Source organism: Eptatretus burgeri, chromosome 14, assembly GCF_056783735.1.
Source record: "Eptatretus burgeri isolate ZD-2024b chromosome 14, Ebu_testis_v1, whole genome shotgun sequence".
Lineage (NCBI taxonomy): Eukaryota > Metazoa > Chordata > Myxini > Myxiniformes > Myxinidae > Eptatretus > Eptatretus burgeri.
Window position 1 is genome coordinate 37,027,064 of NC_140974.1, and position 20,633 is coordinate 37,047,696.

At 27.7% G+C, this 20,633-nt stretch overlaps 1 long non-coding RNA gene across 1 annotated transcript in view; it reads left to right on the forward strand.

The window, feature by feature from the left end:
• LOC147012974 (uncharacterized) overlaps positions 1-20,633 on the forward strand; it is a 180,006-nt gene that overhangs the window by 102,037 nt on the left and 57,336 nt on the right. Inside the window, exon 2 of the long non-coding RNA XR_015051137.1 lies at positions 19,727-19,818. This is a non-coding gene — a long non-coding RNA (uncharacterized LOC147012974). The remainder of the gene's footprint in view (positions 1-19,726; positions 19,819-20,633) is intronic.

A 20,633-nucleotide genomic window follows, 5' to 3' on the forward strand; every position in this document is an offset into this window, starting at 1 on the left:
ATATATATATATATATATATATATATATATATATATATATCAACATATATATATATATATATATATATATATATATCAACATATATATATATATATGTTGATATATATATATATATATATATATATATATATATATATATATATATGTTGATATATATATATATATATATATATATATATATATATATGTTGATATATATATATATATATATATATATATATATATATATATGTTGATATATATATATATATATGTTGATATATATATATATATATATATGTTGATATATATATATATATATATATATATATATATATATATATATATATATGTTGATATATATATATATATATATATATATATATATATATATATATATATATGTTGATATATATATATATATATATATATATATATATATATATATATATATATATATATATATGTTGATATATATATATATATATATATATATATATATATATATATATATATATATATATATATATATGTTGATATATATATATATATATATATATATATATATATATATATATATATATATATATATATATATATATATATATATATATATATATGTTGATATATATATATATATATATATATGTTGATATATATATATATATATATATATATATATATGTTGATATATATATATATATATATATATATATATATATATATATATATATATATATATATATATATATATATATATATATATATATATATATATATATATATATATATGTTGATATATATATATATATATATGTTGATATATATATATATATATATATATATATATATATGTTGATATATATATATATATATATATATGTTGATATATATATATATATATATATATATATATATATGTTGATATATATATATATATATATATATATATATATATATATATATATATATATATATGTTGATATATATATGTTGATATATATATATATATATATATATATATATATATATATGTTGATATATATATATATATATATATATATATATATATATATATATATATATATATATATATATATATATATATATATATATATATATATATATATATGTTGATATATATATATATATATATATATATATATATATATATATATATATATATATATATATATGTTGATATATATATATATATATATATATATATATATATATATATATATATATATATGTTGATATATATATATATATATATATATATATATATATATATATATATATATATATGTTGATATATATGTTGATATATATATATATATATATATATATATATATATATATATATTGATATATATATATATATATATATATATATGTTGATATATATATATTTATATATATATATATATATATATATATATATATATATATATATATATATATATGTTGATATATATATATATATATATATATTTATATATATATATATATATATATATATATATATATATATATATATATATATATATGTTGATATATATATATATATATATATATATATATATGTTGATATATATATATATATATATATATATATATATATATATATATATATATATATGTTGATATATATATATATATATATATATATATATATATATATATATATATATATATGTTGATATATATATATATATATATATATATATATATATGTTGATATATATATATATATATATATATATATATATATGTTGATATATATATATATATATATATATATATATATATATATATATATATATATATATATATATATATATATATATATATATATATGTTGATATATATATATATATATATATATATATATATATATATATATATATATATATATATATATATATATATATATATATGTTGATATATATATATATATATATATATATATATATATATATATATATATATATGTTGATATATATATATATATATATATATATATATATATATATATATATATATATATATATGTTGATATATATATATATATATATATATATATATATATATATATATATATATATATATATATATATATATATATATGTTGATATATATATATATATATATGTTGATATATATATATATATATATATATATATATATATATATATATATATATATATATATATATATATATATATATATATATATATATATATATATATATATATATATATATATATATATATATATATATATATATATATATATATATATATATATATATATATATATATATATATATATATATATGTTGATATATATATATATATATATATATATATATATATATATATATATATATATATATATATATATATATATATATATATATATATATATATATATATATATATATATATATATATATATATATATATTGATATATATATATATATATATATATATATATATATATATATATATATATATATATATATATATATATATATATATATATATATATATATATATATATATATATATATATGTTGATATATATATATATATATATATATATATATATATATATATATATATATATATATATATATATATATATATATATATATATATATATATATATATATATATATATATATATATATATATATATATATATATATATATATATATATATATATATATATATATATATATATATATATATATATATATATATATATATATATATATATATATATATATATATATATATATATATATATATATATATATATATATATATATATATATATATATATATATATATATATATATATATATATATATATATATATATATATATATATATATATATATATATATATATATATATATATATATATATATATATATATATATATATATATATATATATATATATATATATATATATATATATATATATATATATATATATATATATATATATATATATATATATATATATATATATATATATATATATATATATATATATATATATATATATATATATATATATATATATATATATATATATATATATATATATATATATATATATATATATATATATATATATATATATATATATATATATATATATATATATATATATATATATATATATATATATATATATATATATATATATATATATATATATATATATATATATATATATATATATATATATATATATATATATATATATATATATATATATATATATATATATATATATATATATATATATATATATATATATATATATATATATATATATATATATATATATATATATATATATATATATATATATATATATATATATATATATATATATATATATATATATATATATATATATATATATATATATATATATATATATATATATATATATATATATGTTGATATATATATATATATATATATGTTGATATATATATATATATATATATATATATATATATATATATATATATGTTGATATATATATATATATATATATATATATATATATATATATATATATATATATATGTTGATATATACACTGAACAAAAATATAAACGCACCGAGGAACGCTGAGTCAACCTCCTGGTGTGTATTAATTCAAGCGGCCAACGGGACTTGAACTCAGGACCTTTTGGATCCCAAGCCGCTACCCTAACCACTCGGCCAACACCAGGCTACTATCTTTCTTTTATTTTAATTATTTTACACCAGGCTACTACCACCAGGCTACTGGGATACATCCCAGAAATATGAATCAATAATTCATCAAGATGTATCTATATATATATATATATATATATATATATATATATATATATATATATATATATATATATATATATACATATATATATATATATATATATATATACATATATATATATATATATATATATATATATATATATATATATATATACATATATATATATACATATATATATATATATATATATATATATATATATATATATATATATATATATATATATATATATATATATCTTTTTTACATATATAAGTTGAGGATAAATGGGGCTTCTCCGGCAGCCATTCAAATGAATGGGGAAAAACGGAAAAACTCTCTGACTCAAGGCCCAACAGCCCAAAATCGGAGATTCATTTCCTCCCCCTTCCATTCAAGCAAATGTTAAATTGAGACTTACTGATTCAAGCACTTCTTTCCTTTTATATTTTCATTCCACTCAAAGAGCGAACCAATGAATATTTGTCCATGTTCTACTTTGGGGAATAACTTAATTTTCCTATTACATTCATCACCATCGAGTATATTCACAAAGATTACTTTGCAACTTCGTTCTTGGTTTAAATGTCTTTGTTGAGCAGAAATGAAATGATAAACTTATCTTAATGCTTTGGTTTGACCACCGCCTGAGCCACATATCATTTTGAGATTGTAGTAAATTGTTTTTCCATTGTTCAATTGATAACCTTCAAAGTTTTCAGTCTATTCAAGGATATTAATTTTTTTTCTTTACATCCTCAAACTTATTTATAATTAAATTTATTCGCTTGTTTGTTTTATCTACTTTTACCCCAGTTATTTCTTCAATAAGACTTATTTGATATTTCTCACATTCTTTATGTTTTCCATTTAAATACCAAGGCTGACTACATCTCCACTCTTTGATTTGGTTATTGCTTAGTTCTATCATTTATAAATCAGTAAAAAGACGGCAGTTGCCTGTTAAAATTCTCAACCCAATATCTTTACACTTTTACATATAACCATTAGGGGAGACTATTCATTCCATTCTCTAACATCTATCTTTTATCATCAAAAGCTCCTTATGCTTTCTGATTTATCTCTTCTGTATATAAGTGATGTGTATAACTTCTTATTGTATTCATTTTTTCTGTACTCTTCCTTCTTTAAGGTTAAACAGTTGTAATAATGTTTAAAGTTTATTGTTTCCTTGATTATATTTTCCTTTATTCCCTTTTGCTTCTTATCACACCTTTCAATGTTATTATTTTCATTATACGTAAAAGCATAAGACTTTGATCTCAATCCTATAAATTCACTCATGCCCTTCCCACCCAATTCATCTTTAAACTTACCAATTACCTTTTTATTCTTCGATGAAAACAACACATCACCTGACTTATAATTACTTGTATCATATCATTTTCTGGAGATTTACCTTTTATATTAAATGACTGTTGATAATCACTTAACCATTCTTTTCTTGGACTTACTTTATCAGGGGCATAAGGTAGGTCTTTATGTTTGTGATGAAGTTCTTCTGGATATTTTAAATCAACCTCAAAATAACATACAACTTCAGCTTCATCCAATTATTTTTGAGAGGAGACAACAATGTCTTGTAAAACTTTTTCATAACGTTTTTCTTTAACCCATTAAAGTTTTCCATAAGCTAAAGATTGAGACATAGCTCACCCATACAAAGTGTTAGCATCATAATACATCAGGTAAGAGTTGTCCTCATTCTTATTATAATCAGGAAGATATTTGTTATTTGCTTTAGCATATCTCTTGGAACAAACTTGAGAAATTCTTCCTCTTTTAGCCTTCTCTGTCATTAAAAGCATATCGATATCACTGATTAATTCCAAATTTTGTTTTGTTATTTTTAACATAGCACTCCAAGCCAAACCGGGGGCTGTGTAATGGTGAACGGGGTCTCATCCATTAGAATTTTTATTTTTTCAGACTGTTCTAAAAGTTTCAAAAACATCAGCCAATAACAATACATCAGTTTTAAGATACAAATCATGATATTCTCCAAGATTCTTTATATTAAGCTTCTCCCAAAACTTTTTAGCTTGTGTATAATCTCTATCAGAAATATGAGTTTTATTCAACTTGCCATAGAAACTTTCCCTTGAAGGAAGTTGTGTTTCTTTAAACTTCTGAAATGAATCCATATAGTCATACGGATATATTCCCTTTTGTGATAAGAGATCAATCTCTTCTTGATTTGAGAAATGTGATTTAAGATTCGGTAAGTTTTTAATATTTGATGCTAAGTTAGATAATGGACTTGCCATAAACTTGTATGTGTCAAGAAATCTCATATGGGTAATGGGGGATGTATGAATTGTTTTTGTGAATGTTATGTATTTTTGATCTGTGTTAGAAATGGCAGAAATATCTCCAGATGTCTTTGAAAGTTCATTCATAAATAGAGTGTGTCATAGTGAGCGTTGTTGTGAAGAAAGACAGGAATAAAGTTTGGAGGCTTGTAATTAACATTACAACGAGAATGAGCTGGACCTCTATATTTACCAGTAAGATGGCAGTGATCCCTAACCTTGACCTCTCCCTCAATTTTCTCCTCACAAATATGACATACTGTTCTTTCGAAATTCTTTTTTCTCTCCCTTTGTAAATGACATTGGTTTATAGGTTTCAACCATTATTTCTCTTTGTCTTAAACAGTCTTTTTCTAATCATCTTACAAACACCTCTCAGGCATCTTCACCTCTATAAAGTTAAAACTTCTTGTATTCATCACCAACAGATGATTTGATATAATAACAAACCACAAGGTGTATGTTTTTGATATTTATTTGTGTATGATTTATTTGGATTTGGAGAAACAGTATCTATCTTTTCAAGGATACTTTAAAAATCAGCATTTATCACAAACGGATGTTTTATAGGTTTGTTAAAATCTTTGAATGATATGTTTGAGCCTGCTTTTGGGAAATTGATTACGGTTGATTTATGATAACTACAATATTTCGAATGGTGATTTAATCATTCTTTTGTGTGGAAGGAGTTGAGACATCTCTTCCAAGGATATGTTTTACATTTTCTCTTGTATAGTTGTGATTTGGTTAATCTTGATAAATTTTTGATGAAAGCATAATGTGATTTTCCTTTGAAGTAAAGTAGAGAAGGTCAATGTGTGTTTCATCATTGTTATAGTTGTTTGAAAATTTTTAATATCTGAACTTTGTTTGTATCTGTGAATCCATATACATTAACAGATTGATTATTCATTTTCTCAAATTTAGGAATATCTCTCAATGACATTGGAAACTTTAAATCTTTAACATTTAATGTATTCTCGTATTTCTTAAAATGTTCAACCCTTTCAGGATTCCATTGTGGAGGATGTAAGTGAGCAAGAACAGACCATAGAAAATATTTATTATCTTTGTTTTGAATATTAACAACTGCTTTCTTAAGTTTTGTCTCTTTTTTTCGTAAATCAATATAAGAAGAAGCTTGAAGAGGACCTCATTTTAAGATGTGTATATCTAAAAAGATTATTTTTGTCATAGCAAATCCACCACCTACTGCAGTGTTATCAACATCTTGTTCTTGTCTCTGGAGTTCATCGTAAACATCACATCTTACAAAATCTTGAAATGATGAGATAAAGTGAGGGTTTGTCCTCATATAGGGAGTAGTTTAATCACCTTCTCTCACCATATTCAATTTTACTCCCATATAAAACTTCAAAGTTTTCATTTCACTTGATGTGTTTTTAATTATCGTTTCAATACTTTGTTGAACCATATCAACAGCTTCAATGATTGAAGATGGTCCAGGGTCTTGAAAGTGAAACAATCTTATTTTTATATGTCCTTTAAATGCCTCATCAGTGTTTTCAATGGAGAATTTAGTGGCACCTTCCCTTTATTCATTGTTCTTGTGTTTGCATGATTGAAGGTGTTTATTGTAATTTTTTTAAAGAATATGATTATCACATCTATCACAATGTTTTGTTTCTTGGTCAAGTGGAGATATTTGTCTGAAAAGATTGAATGTGTGTTTGTTGGTTTAAAGGTGTTTTTTATAACATTTATATTCATGATTACAAACATCGCAGTGCGTTGTTTTCACCATATTTATATTACAAAACTTTGCTTAAAATAAAATTTTCTTGATGAAAATTTTGTTTAATTTATAGGTGAATCTGTGCTTAAAACCATTTCATCCTCCAACTTTTTTCACTTAATAAATACAATGTATCAAGACACAAAAGACAAGTTTCAATCAATCCCTTCATTTGTAAAAGATACTGAGAAATATGTTGAGGATGTAAAATTTAATAAAGATCAATATAACAACTCTTGGATAAAAACAATTATTGTGAATAATATGAGTTCTTCAATTTCCTTCAGTGGAAGGGCTTTTAATATATCTGGAAGAACATAAATTAAAGTAGCTCTCACAAAAGTTTATTCTCTCCTTCTGGAAATATATTCAAAACTAGAAAAACCAACGAAACAAGAAAAAGCATCAAAAAAGAAAAACCTTATGGATGAAGCTTTAGAAAGAAAAGATAAGACCATCTGTAATATGCAATCAGAAATTGTATTTTTTTCAACAACCCGAAAGATGTAAATCCTGATGAAATAAAGGATGTTAATATATCAGGTGAAATGACATTTTGTTCAATAGTAGTTAAGGATCATTTTAAAATAAGTTTTAATATAAAAAATGTGGTGGTTGAATCTGTTAATGAAAAAAAGTATATAGATATAGATAGTAATGTTTTTTTCCACTAATTAAATGTGAGTCATTACTCAACTGAAGATTTTGAAGATTATGAGAGTGATGACAGTTATGATACTGAAAGTTTGTGTTCAAACGACAGTTATGAAAGTAGTTTTATAGATGATTGTGAAAGTACTGAAGATGAATTGTAGTTTAAGCAAAGTTTTACTTTATAAATATGAATAGTATACCAGATCTTGAGCCCCTTGAATTCTCTGATTCTCCATATGACAAATTTGAGAATTGTCCTGCATGTGATAGAGTGGGATTAAACAGAGTCAAATGCCTATAAACAATGTATATTCTGTGATTATCTTCCAATTAATGATAATAAAAAATATAAAAAGGAATATAATTCTTTTAGGTTCACACCAAAAATGAATTACTTTACAAGATTGATGAGAGAAATGAATGTAAAGTATGAGGGTGATAACACACCTTTTCTTCCAATGGAAGAAACTGAACGTATTAGAGAAATGTTCAAAGGATTGTTGTTATATATTATTCATGATTGCCATTTTCAGGGAAATATCAACACAAGATATTGCATACATAAAAAAATGGATTATCTTGAAATTAAACCCAAATTTCGGATAAAATATAGAGTTTCTAAAAAAGCCAATAATAAATTAAATAACATGTTTTCAAAATATATAAATGAATAATTTTTTACCCATTTGGGAAAATAAGATAAAATTTAACAACGATAAAAATCTTCCAAATTCATTAAGATGTCTCATAGTTGGTTCAAGCGGATGTGGAAAAACCTGCTTACTTTTAAAGATGCTCCTCACTCCCAACTTTTTAGATTATGATAATTTAATAATTTTCACAAAGTCGAGTTTTCAACCTGAGTATCAACTACTTTCACAAGGTTTTAATGCTGGTCTTCAAAAAGAAGAAATAATCGGTTTATTTAAACTTCAAAACAAACTAAATGATTACAACATTGAAGATATAATACAACTATTTTGTGATACACAGAGATATAAAAAGAAATCAAAGCCAATAACTTGTATTCTTCATGATAATACGGATGATATACCTTCTCCCCAAGATTTGGATAAGTCAAAAAAGAACCTCGTTATCTTTGATGATTGTGTTAATGAGGGAAACCAAACGGTAATGGACAGCTACTACACAAGAGGGAGACATTCTTCTTGTAATTGTATTTATCTTAGTCAATCGTACTTTCCACTCCCTCGTCGCTCAATTAGAAACAATGCTAATACTTTTATTTTATTCATGTTAAATTCAATAGATTTAAACAATTGTTCAGGCTTTAAGTATTCTTGGTTTAGGTGTTAGTTTTCTTCCAAATTACCCATCATAATTAGTTAATAGACTTGTTATTGCTGTTAGGTAGTAAGAAGGCTGGAAATAATTGTTTTTATGAAGCATCAGCCTTTTTAGACCAGTTGATGCACATGAAAATAATTAATAAATGTCAATACAAAGACATTTTATCTCGTATTAAATAAGATGAGAAGCACAATCCTCAGTTTTAATTTCACAATAAGCGACCACACATCTTCATTCCCATACCCACTACAACTTGACGCAACAAAAGAATAAGAGGCATCTTTATTGTCCATGGAAACTTATAATACCTTATTTCATCTCACCGAGAAAAATGACAAGTTTAGTTATAATCCGGGAAGTGGATACAAAACGATATAATAACAGTTTCACCCGTAGCATATGAGATTTATCAAATTTCTTCCGAAATTGCTCGTCTTATGAAAGAACAGGGTGATGAACCAAAAAATATTGTTATAGATATTCAAAAACATACTTCAAAATCAACGATTAAACTTAAAAATAACTACAAGGTTGATTTCACAATGGATAATTCATTTAGAGAGTTATTGGGTTTCTCCTCAAAAAAGATTGAAACTAATGGGACGTTTTACAGTGATAATGTCATTCAAATATCCTCAGGCATAAATTCGGTGTTAATTCACTGTGATTTGATTGATGGTGTTTATAATGATGGAATAAGAACAAGTACAATATTTTCATTCAGCGCATACTCAACCCAAATTGGTTATAAATTCAATATGGAACCCAAAAATCTGGTTTATCTTCCTGTGTCAGGAAAAACCATATACAGAGTAAATTTTAGGCTAACCGACCAAGATAATCGCATGATTTCTTTGAATGGAGAAATTATATCCATCAGAATTCACCTACGTGAAGTTTTCCAATTAATAAATACGATGGTTATTGTGAGGAAACACGAGTTGGGAAAATATAAAATAATTACATGGGATGGGATGTTCCTTTCCCCATACTACAAGGGTGAAGGTATGTATCTTGGTGGAGGATACTATAAACCCAAGAGACAAAGGGGTGTTGAACATCAATTTAGAAAAAAAGGAGATGAGATAATTGATACTCTAATGGGTATAGGTTGAACTATTCTTAAACATAAAGACCTAATTGGTTCAACTGCTTCTGCTGTGGGATATGTAGCGGGTGCTATAAAGAGTATAAAAGATGCCCAAAAGGAATCTCATAAATTACAAGCAATAAAAGAAATTAAGTGAGGCAAAACTCAGTTGTCTCCCCAAGAACGACAGAAAATAATTCAAATACTTTGGTCAGGGTTTCAAAAGTTGTAATATCTTTTTTCCTCAATAAATACAAGTATGGAAGCAATTGATAGTATCTATGATTTGGATGATACCATTGTCATCTCAAACTCGACTAAAAAAGAAGACTAGTTCAAGGTAAATGCTATAACTGGAACAGACTGGAATGCAAATGGAACAAAAAGTTTTGAAATAAATAATCAACAAACTTATTTGAATGGAGCCGAAAGTTTCTTGTTGTGTAAATTTACATTCACTAAGGCTGAGACGAACACAAATGCTACACTCATAAATTATTTCTTCTGGAGAATGTTTGATAGTGTTCGTTTGTACATTGGATCACAAGAAGTTGAAGCGGTTGATTATGTCTCTGCTACATCTGAAATGATGAAATTACACTATATTCATTTAGTGATTGAATGGGAAAGGGGGCTGTCAAAGGTTTTATTCCTGATATGTCAAAGGGAACAAACACAGACCCTGGATATTGTCAAAGGAAAGGAATGTATAATGATGATACAAAAGCAAGTAATAGTTTTACTGTGGTAGTTCCTCTTAAAGGTATATTTGGATTTTGTGATCACGATAAAGTTCTGTATGGTCTTACAATTAGATATCAACTGCAAAGGAATGATAATGAAATAGATTGCTTTTTGGTGTGGCAAATGCTTTTGCTGCTCAGAATAAATTTCTAATTGATGAAATTAGTTGCTATATTAGTGACTGTACTCCTTATCTTAAAACAGAAGATGTTGAATAGAAGACTTAAGTCAAAGAAGCCACTCAATGTATCATACGTTAAAAGAAGATGTCGACATGTTAAACTGAAGCAAAACACTTACACGTGAATTTGGGTGTTCTGGAAGGAAAGCTGCAATATCTGTGGCTCATTTTAAAAAAAATAGATGGTGATCATGCTACTGATAAGAATAATGCATTGAGTGATCATGCTAATGTGAAACAACTTCGTGTTTCTCGTGATGGAACATTTTATCCACGAGATATATTGGAAATTAATTGGGAAAAAAATGATTATGAGGAAGCATACAAGTCTTACCAAAAGGTGTGTGAAAGCAATGGAAATAAAGAACCCATTTTGGATATGACAGAATTTAAAAGTCTGTATACAATTTATGTCATTGACCTGAGTGCTTAAAAGGAAACTATAAAGTCTAATCGAGTGGATACATCCCTATACATTGAAAGAGGAGAGAGTGAAGAAATTGATGCATATTGTTTGCTTTTGGAAGAAACAGAATTACAGATTAATACAGACAATGGTGTTATGATTAGTCTCACATGATTTATTTGAGAAATAAATGAGTAGTGAAGTCCCAACTGGGGTATATGTTTATCAAATCAATCTTCATAAACTATCATCTTGTATTCAAAATCAAAAGCCTCGTATGATTAACGTAAATACATTTCAGAGAAAAGGAGCAGGAAGAATTGATGTTTTGCTCACAAGAGAACAGGTGAAAATCTTGAACAATACTGGCTCACTCAAAATTAAAATGTCAAAACCAACGTTGAAGAAATATTCAATAGGAGAGACGAGTGGAGGATTTCTCCCATCTCTAATTCCTTTATTTGCTTGTTTAAGTGTGGCTGGAGCATTGATGGGTAGTATTTCAGCAGGGATGAAAACTGCCAACGAAAGGAAGGCTCAACTCTGGGCTCAAAAATAATTGGAAAGACATAACAATGAGTTGGAGAAACAAATTAGTGGAAGTGGTGTAATTGCAGATTTTGCTGAAAAACTTGAAAGTCTGCCTGATAAAGCGAGATTGTTAGTTGGAGATATGCTTTCTTCCATCGCACAAGCAGGTGTAAAATTAACTAAAAGGGGTAATGGATTATATCTTTCTAATAAATAAATGAGCATTGATGAGTGGTTTAAAGAATTTGGAAAGAATACAACATCAAATTTAGAACTTGTCAAATATTGTAAGAAATAAAAAATTCATAATGTGGTTATTTGTATGAGAGATGAATTAGCAAACTTGCCTAAACATACAAAGAATATTATTATAAACTTAGAAGATAATAATGGGAACCATTCTCATTGGGTTTGTATTTTGAATAGTCAAGACAAATATTATTTTGATAGTTTTGGTCTTCCACCACCTGTTGAAGTAATAAAATTCTTACAGGATGGTGTTTATCAAACATTTCAAGTCCAAGAATTAAATTCCAAGTGTTGTGGTCAATTATGTCAATATGTGTTATTTCAACTCAACAAAAATAAATTTTTTAATGACTATTATTAATCTAATATAAATGACTTATGTTGGTAAAGATGGTTCTTTCTTTTGTGTATCCCAAGAACTGGATATTGATTTATCAAATTATTACACAAAGACACAGGCTGAATGACAGAAATATAGTACAGCAAAAAATATTAATATGAAAAATGCTTATGAATTCATAAATTATCCAAGCCCGACTGACGCAAATGACTTGGTGAGATTAAAAGATTTATCACAATATATATCCTTAGATAAAACGGCCGTGTATTCCAAAGATACAGAAGTGTTGATTTTATCTCCAGGTCATACAGAATTCACAGTTCCAATTAAAATAAAATTTTATAAAGAAGGGTATATCGTTTGTATGAGAATAGAACAATGAGTATATGGTATGAATGATTTAGGGTATAATTGGTCATTTAAAATTGACCGAGAAGACCTGGAACAATTAAGTCAGTCTCGTAAGGAAGAATATTATGCACTTGGTGCCGAGAATGAGTTTTGTGGAAGCACGATTAGCAAACAACAAATAAAAGAATTTAATCAGGGAAAAATCAATAATGGTTTTGCCATTGTTTATATCATGAAAATACAAAGAACAGGATTATATATAATAAGTAAGGAAATACAAAATGATTTAACTTTGGGAAGATGGGGATGTATTTCCCATCATTATATAAATCTGTCATATATTTCTAATACATAAATGACAGCAAGAAGGCTTCAAGAAAATTATCATTTCTGTGTCCAAGCATACCTTGAAGAAAAGGGTATTCGGTATTTTAATAAATATCTTCTACAACATAAAAATGAGGTATTTTCAATAAAAGATTGGCTTTATAGTGATGTTAATAAACCACAACTTTGGATTTAATTAAAATGTTAAATAATGAAAAAAAAAATTACTTAAGAAAACGCAAGGCTTTTTTAGAACTTCAGAAGAAATTTTATTAGCTTCCTGTTGTTAAAAAAAATTATTTTGGATACAGGAATAAGAAGAAATCCTGATGAATATATGTATGATTATCTATGGGGTGAAAGTGATTCAACGATAGTAAGGGACGAGGAAGGAGTTGAAGAAACTGAGACAAAGGAGGAGAAGGAGAAGAGAGAGCAGGAGGAGAGGGAGAAGAGAGAGAAGGAGAAGAGGGAGAAGGAGCAAAGGGAGAGGAGAGAGATAGAGGCAAGGGAGAAGAGAGAGAAGGAGGAGAGAGGGAGGAAAGAGAGACAATAAATAAATATAAAAATATGGAAACCAGTGAGATTAGAAAAAGATTGGGGGTATTACAGAAAATAAATAAATCTCAACGCACCAAGGAGGAAAACAAATAATTGACAAGTCTATTAGAAATATTTGTGTCAAGACTTAACATTGTTTTCCTTGGTGTGATTGACTTTAATTAAAATTTTACACATTTTTTCTTCAATAAATGGAGGAGAGAGTGAAGACATTTCTGAGGATTGTTTATGTTTTAAAAATTAAGATTCAAATGTGCATGTTGGAAACTAAAAAGGTTTTCACACTCTGTAGGAATTTTTCTCATAAATAAATGAGTTATTGTCTCAAATGTAAAAAGAAAACTAATACTAAAAAAATCTCATATTTTAAAAGTAAAAATAACAGGGTTATACAAAAAGGCATATGTTCGGTGTGTGGCTCTAAAAAGAGTAAATTTATCTCCAAACACAAACATGGGGGAGATATACAAAAGTTTTTATCAGGAAGTAAATTTACAACTACTGGAATACCAGGAGAATTATATCAACCAGGGTATTCTTTCTGTGGTCCAGGAACAAACTTGAATAAAAGATTAGATGAGGCTGACAATCCTAAACCGTTGAGCAAACCTATCAAAAGGGTTGATGAAGTGTGCATGAGGCACGATATTGATTATGGAAATACCACAACGTTGGAAGAAAAACATGAAGCCGATAGAGAAATGTTGTATAATTTGTCTCTGATACAAAATCCGACCTTGAGAGAAAAAGTTGATAGGTTCATCGTGAAGAAGATGATCAGTGCTAAATTGAAACTTGGGCTTGGAAATTCAAAAAACTTATAGGCTCTAATGATGTCATTAAGATTGAAAAGCAATTAGCTGATGAATTACATAAACCAATAATCACAAAGTTTCATAGAAGCAAGGTTTATTCCAAGGAAGTTGATTATATCTGGTCTGCTGAGTTGATTGAACTCAATAATGATAAGGGGTACAAGTATGCTTTAACCGTTATTGATTTGAGGAGTAGATATGCGTGGGTTGTCCCTGTAAAAAACAAACCAGGTAATACTGTTATGTTAGCCTTTCAACAGATATTTAATAAAAGCAAGAGAAAACCTAAAAAAATTGTGGACTGATGAGGGTACAGAGTTCTACAACAAAACATTTATGAATTTTCTTTAAAATAACATTATATTATACAGCACCTTTAATGAAGGAAAAGCGGTTGTTATTGAGCGATTCAGTCGCACTTTAAAAGAGAGACTATATAAAAAATTCACCCAACTCGGTTCTCAACAATGGTTATCTTTAATTCAGGATATTATAGATCAGTATAATGATACGATTCACACCTAAACGAATACCAAACCATCAGAAACATTAATTTTACAAAATTAGAATATGAAAAGGTGATTAATGTCAGAAAGCCTATGTTCAAAGTTGGTGATATAGTAAGAATATATAGGTGGAAATCGCATTTTGAAGAAGGTTATACAAAGCAATGGACAAATGAACTTTTCAAAATCATTGATGTTATAGATACAGTTCCTTGGACTTACAAGGTATATGATTTAAAGGGGGAAGAGATTTTAGGTTCATTTTATTCACAGGAATTGCAAAAGACAAAGATAAATTGAAAAAAAATTTTTGACCCCGCCCTTTTTAAAACTCCGCCCCTTTTGACTCTGCCCACACAAGCCCCACCCACACAAGTCCCACCTACGCAAACCCCACCCACAAGCCCCACTCACAAAAGCCACATCCACACAATCCCCACCCACACAAGCCCCACCCACACAATCCCCATACACACAAGCTCCACCCACAAAAGCCCCACTCACAAAAGCCACATTCACACAAACTGCACCCACAAAAGCCCCACTCGCAAAAGCCACATCCACACAAGCCCCACCCACACAATCCCCATACACACAAGCTCCACCCACAAAAGCCCCACTCACAAAAGCCACATCCACATTCATCATATCCACATAATTATTGATTAATTAGTTCCCCACACACATGTTTATTTAATTTTTAGAAAATTGCTCCATCCACACAAACCACATCCACACAAGCTCCACCCACACAAGCTCCACCCACACAAGCCCCACCCACACAAGCCCCACCCACACAATCCCCACCCACACAAACCCCACCCACAAAAGCCCCACTCACAAAAGCCACATCCACACAAGCCCCACCCACACAATCCCCATACACACAAGCCCCACCCACACAATCCCCATACACACAAGCTCCACCCACAAAAGCCCCACTCTCAAAAGCCACATCCACATTCATCATATCCACATAATTAGTGATTAATTAGTTCCCCACACACATGTTTATTTAATTTTAAAAAAATTGCTCCATTCACACAAACCACATCCACACAAGCTCCACCCACACAAGCTCCACCCACACAAGCCCCACCCACCCACACAAGCCCCACCCACCCATACAAGCCCCACCCACCCATACAAGCCCCACCCACCCACACAAGCCCCACCCCCACTGTGTGCCCCCACCTTTGACCCACCACCCCCCTCATCCCATCCCCCACCCTTCCCCACACACACACAGTGAGGAGGGTGGCGTGGTGGAATGAGGGGGGTGGTGGGTCGTTTGGGGAGCACACCTATCCCCCCCCTCCTTTGCACTTCCTTTATTCTTTTTTTATAATCAAGAATTAAATATTTGAAAGCAAAGCAAATATAATTCATCAAGATTGAAAATATTAAACATTTTTCTTTGGGTAAATATTCAGTTGCGAGAATGAACGATCTTTCCCAGCAGTCTGCTTCAGATGTCTTGTGATTTTGAAAACACATTCTGTTCAAAACAAAGAGTGAAGAACAATTAGGGTATATAAAGATGATTATATTATGATATTAATAAAATAATAAATATAACATTTACCTCCAGAAGATCGAGTTTTGTGTCAATTTCATCCAGATGAGCATTTAAACTGGAACAAGTTTGAAATTAATCATCACCCCGTGGAATGTCAACATCTTCCCATTCAAGGTTGCGAAATCCATCACCACCCGTGAATGATTCAGTTTTAATGCTGCAAATAAAAAGCAAGTAGTCAAAAATTACCACCAAGTTGTGGTATTGCTTTTAAATTAATTACCACCATGTCAAATAAAAGGTTGTGTATAAGGAGAACAAAAAATGACATAGAGAGACAGAGACAGAGACAGATAGAGAGAGACATTGACAGAGACACACACACACACATACCACACACACACACACACACACACACACACACACACACACACACACACACACACACACACACACACACACACGCACAAATACACACATACACACACACACATTCACACACGTGCACAAATACACACATACACACACACACACACATACACACACACACACACACACACACATACACACATGTACACACACACACACACACACCACACACACGTGCACAAATACACACATGCACACACGTGCACAAATACACACATACACACACGTGCACAAATACACACACACACACACACACACACACACACACACACACACAGACAGAACAATAATTTTCTCACCTTGAACTCAGGTCATTCAAGATCAAAGGACGTGAGAGTACTTGTTTCCAGTCAACAATAATATCATTCAGTTCATTTCAAAACTAATAAATGTCTTCAAGGAAGTCATTCATTTTTATCCACTCGTCGAGTAATTCAGATAACTCATTTTCAACATCAGTTATCAACGAGGTTCTTATTGGGGACAACCTCTTAGAAAAAAATATATATACAATAATTGTTAGTCATATCATGATTTAACTAATAAATCAATTGCTTCACCATCATTCTAAGAGGAAGCCAGACTTTACAACACACACACACACACACACACACACAAACACACACAAACTTACCAATATTGTGATGGTTTATCTTCTTCATCAGATGAAAGATAGTTCATGTCTCGGTCATTTACCATTGGGACAAGATGAGGAAAATGAAAAAACCTCAAACAGAAGAGATTTTCAACCGAGAGAAATGCCTGGCTTATAAACACTGTCTTCACACAATTTGATGACATAATGGGAGATTACATAAACAATGGTTTTGCAGAGTGTGTTTCCACAAAGGAAATGACTTGGTTTGGGCGAGGCAGCCGTTCTCAAGCAGTCTGACTCATTTTAACACGTAAATGAAATTGCTTTAAATGATTTTGATAAAACCTACGTTTAAAAGCTGTTTTTAACTAAACTTTTTCTGTTAGTGTTCTGATGATTTAAAATATAACCACGAGAGATAAGGGCACAGAATACTTCCTCATTTTCATGGCACGACTGTGCTCCAAAAACACTTCCTCATTTTACAAAACCGAATGAGGGATTTACATTTTACAAAACCAAATTTTACAAAACTAACCCTAACAGCTCTTTCTTTCATGCTTGAAGAGATAAAGTGAATATTATAAGAAAATGAAGTTATTCCCGAAAGTAGAACATGGACAAATATTCATTGGTTCGCTCTTTGAGTGGAATAAAAATATGAAAGGAAAGAAGTGCTTTAATCAGTAAGTCTCAATTTTACATTTGCTTGTATGGGAGGGGGAGGAAATGAGTTTCAATTTTACATTTGCTTGTATGGGAGGGGGAGAAAATCGGTCTCCTATTTTTGGGCGTTTGGGGCTTGTGTCCGTCTCAATTTTACATTTGCTTGTATGGAAGGGGGAGAAAATCAGTCTCCTATTTTGGGTTTTTGGGCCTTAAGTTAGTAAGTTTTTCCCTTTTCCCCCATTCATTTAAATGGCTGCCTCAGAAGCCCCATTTATCCTCTACATACATATACATATATATATATATATATATATATATATATATATATATATATATATATATATATATACACATACATATATATATATATATATATATATATATATATATATATATACATGAATATTTATATACATATATATGTACTAGTGGGGTATTCTTTAACAAACCGTGCTTCCCCATTCCTCATTGTTTTGGGTCGCTCATCTGCATTGAGCACAACAAGGCTGCACTTATTTTCTGATATTTTCATTTACAGACACTTTCAGGTGGTTCTGTGATCTTTTCCCTGTGTACCGGCTTTGATGTTCATCTGTACGCAAAATTTCAGCTTTCTTCGTCACCTGGAAGGTACCGAATATTAATATCAGTCATTCAGTGAGTGGTTAAAATGAGCTTTACAAATGTATGTATGTACTATTTGAATGTGAATACATATATAAAGTGTGTACTCTTAGAATATGAGTACGATATAAAGTATGTACAATTAGAATGTGAGTACGCGTATAAACTACATACAATTGGAATGTGAGTACAAGACGCGTATAAAGTATTGTGGTGTATGCCTACACATTTAGAGCAATAATGAACTTGTTTCGGGTCGCTCACCTGAATTTATTTTTTCATTTTTTTCTTATTTATTTATTTTCATTTACGGACGCTTCATGATGGTTCTGTGATTCTTTTTGGTGTATCGGCTTCGATGTCCATCGGCTCGCGAAATTACCTTGCTTCCACATTGTCTCAGGTCACTCATCTGCAATTCTGAATTTTTTTTTTCATTTGTTTTTTCCATTTAATTATATTTTCATTAATGGCCACTTTCCGATGGTTCTGTGATTTTTTTTTTTGTGGTGTATCGGCTTCAATGTCCATCGGCTCGTGACATTACCATGCTTCCCCATTGTCTCGGGTCGCTCCACTGCATTTCTTTTGTCTTTTTTTCCATTTATTTATATTTTCATTAACGGATACTTTATCACATTTCTGTGATTTTTCCCAGTGTTCCTTCTTCGGTATCCATTGGCATGCATAGTTTTAAATTTCTACATCACCCAGAAGGTACCGAACATTAATATCAGTCAATCAGTCAGTGAGTGGTTAGAATGAGCTTTATATTGTATAATAATAGATGTACTATTATAATTTGAGTACATGTATAAAGT